We start from the raw sequence: 7,133 nt of genomic DNA on the forward strand, positions 1-7,133 counted from the left end.
CCAAACCAAATCATCAGACTAAACTCTGTGATCCAGCATGGTCTTGGTACCACATTTTAAGCTGTCTGCATGAAGAAGAAGAGCTGCCTGTTAGAGACACAGGGAATAAAGTAGCCTTGGTAGTCAGATTATGGCTGCTTGGTTAGGCAAAATCTTACTGCCTGGTATATGTAGTTTGATGTTTTTGGAAGAGTGAAGGGAGCTCCCTTCATGGTGCATGTGAAGAGGTTCATTCTCTTGGGGATTCTCACATCTCACAGCAGCGAAGGTGGAATGCCTCCCAAGCACTACTCTCCCTCCTATTACGATGCTCTGCACAGGAAAAAGAAATGGGAAGGAGTGAACTGGAGAAATATGAACTGACGAGGGAAAAACAGATACATGCATTCTTACAGAATGCCAATCCCTAAATAGCAGCAGGAAATAATACAGTAAAAATTATATCCATTGCACTCATCTCCTCTCCCCGAAGAAAGAAACTCAGACAGATGATGCTCTTTTGTGAGCAACTAGCAGAATGATTTTAAACAATGTGGCTTGCTGGTTTTGGGGGCTTTAACTACTCCAACAGTTTTGAAGAAAATGAAAAACCAAGGCACAGCCTGCTCTGTGCATGTGACACTGGCATTTTGTCATACAGCATTTCCAGAGTTGGCTCCAAACAAGAGAGGGGAGTGTAGAGGGGAGGACAGAGTCCATGAAAGACTTAAGGATTCTTATGCCTCAGTGAGTGAAGAAAGGAAAGCACACAGCTGGAGGCAGAGGACTTGAAGGCAGCAGACTTCAATGAACTCAGAGGATATTTGCAGGTGAATTCACTGGGAATCAAACCTATGGGAGAAAAGAGATACAGAAAGAGTTGATGATTATTTTAAAAATGAAAAATAAAAAAGTCTCTAGGAGCAGAATTACAAAATATACATTAAAAAAAGTGTATAGAAAGGGTAGAAAATGCAGTAAGAAATTTCTTTGAAATCACAAGCTCTTCAGTGATCTCGAGTGCAAGGAGGGAGTGCACAGAACACAGAAATTAGGTCAAATATCTAAAAATGAATGTTAAAAAAAACCTCCGCCTGAGCATACAGGGACTAAATCAGAAAGTCTGAGGCACAAAACAAAATACTTTGCCTATTCTTTGCTTATGCTAGTAAGTAATTTTAACACAATTAACAATAAAGGAAAGTGAGGAGAGAATTTCTGCATGGGTAGAAAAATGGGCATATGATGCTGAGAAGCTCAGAGTGTCCAATATCTTTTGTGAAGAAGACTAGAAGAACACAAATAGAGTGCTTCCATTAAAAGTAGGGGCAGGGAACTGTGGAGACAGGGAATTAGTTATGGGTGCTGGGAAGACTCACCCTAAATGCACTTGTGGCAAAATGTGAGATCCCTTCTGGCTCCCTCTACCACAAACCTGCCTAGACATAAGATTGCATGGTCTGTAAGAGCTGTAACAAGCTGGGAACACCAGAACTGAAGTGAGCCAGGAGAAACAGAAGTGAATGGTGGGTGCACTCTGCAGCTGAGAGCAGCTGTGGCACATTTTGAAAAGAAGGTGTACAGCAAGGAGAGGAGGATGAAAGGAGCACTTGTTGGCTGGTGGGGGTCATTTGTTGTGTGGCTTTGAGCATTCTCACCTTCTAAGCTGAATGTCAAGAAAAGATCTAAAAGCCTTGCAGATAACAGGAAGTCAAACCTTCCCAGGGGTGTGATAGCATCTCTCTGTGCACCGGTGCTTGTGGCAGTGCCTGAAGGAGAGCACCAAACAGGGGAAAAGTGCTGCATGTAAGAAATCCCAAGGTTCCCTCTCTGGAGCTGTGATTCCTTATGTTTACGGCCGTGGTGGATGAGACAATACAAGAGGTAATCCTGTTACCTTAGAAAAACGCTCCAGTAATGAGGACAATGAAGAAGTGTCTTACACACCTCTCATATTCCAGAGCTTGTAGCAACAGGTTAGACAGATTTATGCTAGGTATGGCTTAGGTATACCTGACCCACTCCCAGCTTGGAGGGATGTTGTGAATGCATTTGAATAACCTCTTTCAGCACTGGTTTTCACCCAGAGTGCTATGATGCTTATCTTCAATGATCCCGAGGCAATGAAGCTTCACCCCCACGCTGGGTGGAGCAGCCTTCCTCTCTCAAACTCTGGCTTTCAGTGCCATTGATGGGCTTTGCCATCATACTAAGTCAATGTCAGAAGCGCTAGGCCTACCTGCTCTTGACTCCCTTAACACCTATACTTTTGATTGTTCCTTATGTAAATCAAACAGCTTCCTCAAACTTAATTTGTTTTGTTGTCTTCTTTTGTTTTGTTTTGTTTTGTTTTTTTACCAGCTTCCCTAACAATTTTCATTCACTGTGCTTTATTCTTCTATGCGTCTTTACAGAGATAAGACTAATATTGGCCACTGATTTATGGAGAAAAACAGATTATTTGACAGATGGTTGAGATGTGGAGCTGTCAACTGGATGCCTGAAATGCCTTCTAAAGAGCCACAAGCTCACTTTTTTCTATGGAGGTATTCTAGAGACCTTAAGCTCCTTAAACAAAATTAGCTCTTCTGAATAGATATTTACAATGTTACACTGACCAGAAACAATTGCAATATCATGGGTGAATCACCACGACATTATAGTAGCACTGTAATATCATAATTTTGGATACATATCTTACGTACCTCTGTATCTTGGTTGTGGTTGGACTGTTGCTGTACACTGAGCTTCTGGGTGAGTGTTCCATTGTTATCATAGAATCATAGAATCCTTTGAGTTGTAAGGGATCCTTAAAGGCCATTTAGTTCAACCTTCCAGCCTTGTACAAGGACACCTACAGCTACATTAGATGCTCAGAGCCCTGTCCAACCTGACCTTGGGTGTCTCCAGGGATTGGGGATCCACCACCTCTCTGGGCAACCTGTGCCAGTGCCTCACCACCTCTATTGTAAAAACCTTTTTCCTTATATCCAATCTAAATCTCCCCTCTTTTTATTTGAAACTGTTGGGAAAATTTCTGCTCTGATAGGCTGGCCCAGTTATCTTTATTCCAAAAAGAGACAAAGGCTTTCTTTATTCAAATAAAGGGAGAGTCAACTAGGGGCATATCCCTGGAGGATCTCTCGAAGTATCGAGGGACAGAGCCCATCTTTTATCCCTGTACCCCTATGCTAAGTAAGCCCTTCCTACTTTCCCCATTGTTTAAGGTACTCAGGGTTCACATACTTCTCAGTTTGCTGCACTCATCCCCAGTAAGTACACTCCTTCATTTCCTTTGTTTGTACATACTTTGTAATCTGGATTCAGTTTGCTGTTTTGTAACCTGTGAAGTCTATCACTCTTTGTTCTGTTCAGCAAACAGGATTTACACACAGGTGCTAAGCTAGCACCTTCTGCCATATACCTGCAAGACAAGTTTGTTTAACTAGTTCTTCTTCTCTGATCTTACTTTTCAAGGACATCTTCTCCTTTCTTCTTTCATCTCAAAACCATTTCTCCTTGTCCTATCAGAGCAGACCTTGGTAAAGAGTCTTTCCCCTTCCTTCTTACAGCCCCCTGTAGGTACCAACAAGCCACTCTCAGGTCACCCCACAGCCTTCTCTTTTCCAGGCTGAACAGCCCCAACTCTCTCAGCCTGTCCTCATAGGGGAGGTGTTCCATCCCTTGGATGAACTTGTCCTGGCTTCTTGTCTTAACTTTGTTGGTGGCTGCTCTGGACCAAGCACTGTACAGAGAGCTTCATCCACTGGATGTGATTTTGCATTTGTGAGCAACAGCTTTACAATCTGTCCATGCACTGGGCTGGAGAGAATGCTTAGGAATTATTAACTCCTTGTTGTCTCTGCTTAATCTAAATAACTTTGTGTCACCTTCGAATCTACCTTCCCCAACTATTTTGTGTGGTTTCTTATTAAAGGATTATTTTTCAATCATCTTCTGTTCAAGGAAAATGAGGTATGAAAACATAGTCAGTTTGAGTTGAATGTTATGTAATCCTAAGTGGCATCAAGACTTCCATTGTTACTCTGAAGTAAATTAATAATATCCCTAATCGAAAGCATTTTGCTTTGCTAACTGACTTTGCTGTTTTTGCAAAAGTGATTGCAGTATATACTGGGCAGTACAACTTCAGGCAATAACCTCCTTCAAAATGTGCACCATAACATGGCATATAACACACAGGATCCAGATTTATGTGTTTCTCTAATAAGGGGAATTGCAGTGTTGAAATGGTAAAGCTCAGATTTAACCTGTTGTAAGTTTTCCCCCTTTCATATCTTGTGAGAGATCCATTGCCAACAGCAAATGTTGAAGTAACAGGATAGATCAGTTTGGAGAAGGTCTTGGAAGATCTGTAGAAATAAAGCAACAGCCAGCTGGGCATATGAAAGGGTAGAACCTCACGTTTGCTAGCAAGGGGTTTATTTGTGTAGAGTCCTAAGAATTCCAGGTACTGACATGCCCACCTCTGTCAATTGGTCTCCTCTCAACTATGGTGGGCAGCCTATATGCCTCCAGAGTTGAACACCTCAACAAGATCCCTTCTCTCTGTACTTATCCTTCTTTCTTAAGTTCCCTTCTTACCAGGCTTCTAATAAAATTCTGTTTTCAGGATACTGCCATCTAATGCCTTTCCCCTGTGCTGGTTAGTCTCCTCTTGGGAAGTAAGTAAGCAATTGAGGAAGAAGCATCTTGGGCATCGTCCATCTTGGGTGATGGGCTGACATCTCCACCTGTGGTGATCCTAACCACAGTTCCCTTTTACCTCCACTCTTCCCCCATCAGGGTTCCTTCACTCTAGCACAACCTCAAAAATAGCTAAAAGAGAAGAGGATTTCTCTGTAATTTTTACAATCATGAAAGTAAGAACTCCCACTTTCTTCTTCCCTGGTTAATGTCCTAAATTCTCTTGTACCTGTGTAAACAACTAGGAAAGACTGACTTTGAAATTATGCCCCTCCTGCCTTTTTTTGGGTCCAGCAGTTTAAGAGATTTCACGGATTTTGGACTTAATGATCATTGTAGGCCCCTTCCAATTGAAGCTGTTCTATTCTATTCTTATTTTGCTTTTAGGACAAAATTAGATTCACTGAAATGATTAGCAGCTTTATTAAGTGTTAAACATGCAGCTGTACTAAATAAGTTGAATTAATTTAACTGTAAATAAGAGCCAAAATTCAGTATAATCAAATTAGTACAATGAGCTGCAATAACAGCTATTGAAACAAAATGATGCAATGTCAACTGCATTTACAATTTATGCTGATCTGGAAAAAAAAAAAAAAAAAAAAAAAAAGGTACCTGGGAAGACTGTCATCAGAGTATTACTGGGAGTTTTTTCTATTGCATAATTTTTTAAGAACCAGACCTATTTACTTGTCAATCGAAAATTAAACCAGTGAGACTCAATTACTTCATGACACTATTCCCTTTGAGGATGAACATGACTCACAACCAGTTTGTAAAGAAGATGAGCTCTCATTTACTTTAGCTACATGACCTGCTTAGTTCTCAAAGGGGCCCATCAAACTGAAATTAGGCAGTTAAAAAAGTCATTCTAAATAAATTCAGTAACTAGCAGATCGTGGTGTCCCTCTGCTTAACTGATACAGCTATACAATCACATTTTGTAACTGTTGTCATGATTCTCTCCTAAGTAAGAGCATGAAGGTGAAGGGAGGTGATTTTTATATAACTTCAATGACAATTTTTCAGCCTGTGTATCAAGTGACAGATCATACAAAGCATGATTCTGTCCGTTACCAAAAGCACGTTGCATTCTGTCCTATGCTATCACTAACCATGTTTTTCTATGCTTTCTGCATTTTCACGGTGAGGATTGCTGCGGTGGCACTGGTAATTTAAAGCAAGAAGATTTCTATAGGGCCAAGCTGCCAACATAAGCTGGGCACAGAAAGCTCTGCCCTTCAGAGCAGATCGGATCAATTCAAGGTCCTGGGAAGAGGAATTGGCATCGTTTCATTTGAAGTGCATTGGTTCTGGCCATGATTTCTCTCCCAACTGAGGGACTCCTTGGGGTGCAATGTTTGTGCTATTTTGCTGCTGATTTTTTTACAGGAGGTTTGAGTAAATATAATGATATTTGGAAAAAAAACCCAACCCACTTTTTAAAAATCAGATCCAGCTCAGAAGCTTTGCTTCGGGGAAGAAGACTGTTTGGGTGTTTGTAGAATGCTTTCAATAGGAGCTGTGCAGAGGTGAGGGTGAGAATCCCAGCTGTAGAGGCAAGCTGGATTTCCCAGGGCTGTGATTCAGTTGTACAAAGAAAGGTGCCTAAGCACAAGTAAAAAACTCTACAGTATCTGAACCACCCATATAGAAGACATTGTACAGATAGTTTAGATAGCCTGAGATATCCCAAGGGCGGTGGCCCCCTGTTCAGGCACCAGAGTCTGCTTCCTCTGTTGCCCCACCAGAGATTAGATGACACCCAGATCTACAATATCCTGTACAAATAATTGCATACATACAAGGAAAGGCAATTTTACAAAAGAGGTCTAACAGGTGTAAACTTAGGAGGCTTAATAGGGCAAAATCCTTGAACTACTTTGCTACTCTTCAGTGAATCCTTCAGCAGCAATAGGCTCCCTACAAAACCTGTGTTAGATTAGCACATCTCAGATTTATGATATGTCTTCCCAGCCTTTACTGCCTCTTGCATTGAGACAGAGCTGAGCATTTCAAAACCATCACTGCTAGATGGTTGCCTAATCTCCTTGAAAAGTAGGAAACAACTTCCTTATGTTATGTCTCCGAGTGTTGTACGGCTCCTATCATTAATTAAGATGTTTTCTCTATTGCCTAGCCTAAATCTTCTTTACTTCAGTTTAAGCTGATTTCTTCTTGTCCTTCCTTTGGTGGACATGATGAGTGGTTGATCATAATCCTCTTTATTACAACCTCGTACGTACTGGAAGTCTAGCAGACAGCTTTTCTGTGAACTTGTTTTTGAACTCAAAAATAACTCTTCCAAATAATTTTGCTTTTATTCCACTTGGCCAAAAAACGAGTAGTTTTCATAAAAGAGAGAGACAAGCAAGATCCTTTGATAACCATCACTGTCCCTCTGCAAACACAGGTTTTAGCCTTCCGAGAAGTGACCTGTCAGACAT

General features: G+C 41.1%; 1 long non-coding RNA gene across 1 annotated transcript; it reads left to right on the plus strand.

Moving 5' to 3' along the window:
• The first annotated feature begins 212 nt into the window (after nt 1-212).
• Nucleotides 213-5,316, plus strand: LOC128076485 (uncharacterized). Its single transcript, XR_008204398.1, has 2 exons — nt 213-809; nt 2,394-5,316. It is a non-coding gene; the product is annotated as an uncharacterized LOC128076485 (long non-coding RNA).
• The last annotated feature ends 1,817 nt before the right edge of the window (nt 5,317-7,133 follow it).

This window comes from Tympanuchus pallidicinctus, unplaced genomic scaffold, assembly GCF_026119805.1.
Source record: "Tympanuchus pallidicinctus isolate F22 unplaced genomic scaffold, pur_lepc_1.0 scaffold14, whole genome shotgun sequence".
Taxonomy (NCBI): Eukaryota; Metazoa; Chordata; class Aves; order Galliformes; family Phasianidae; genus Tympanuchus; species Tympanuchus pallidicinctus.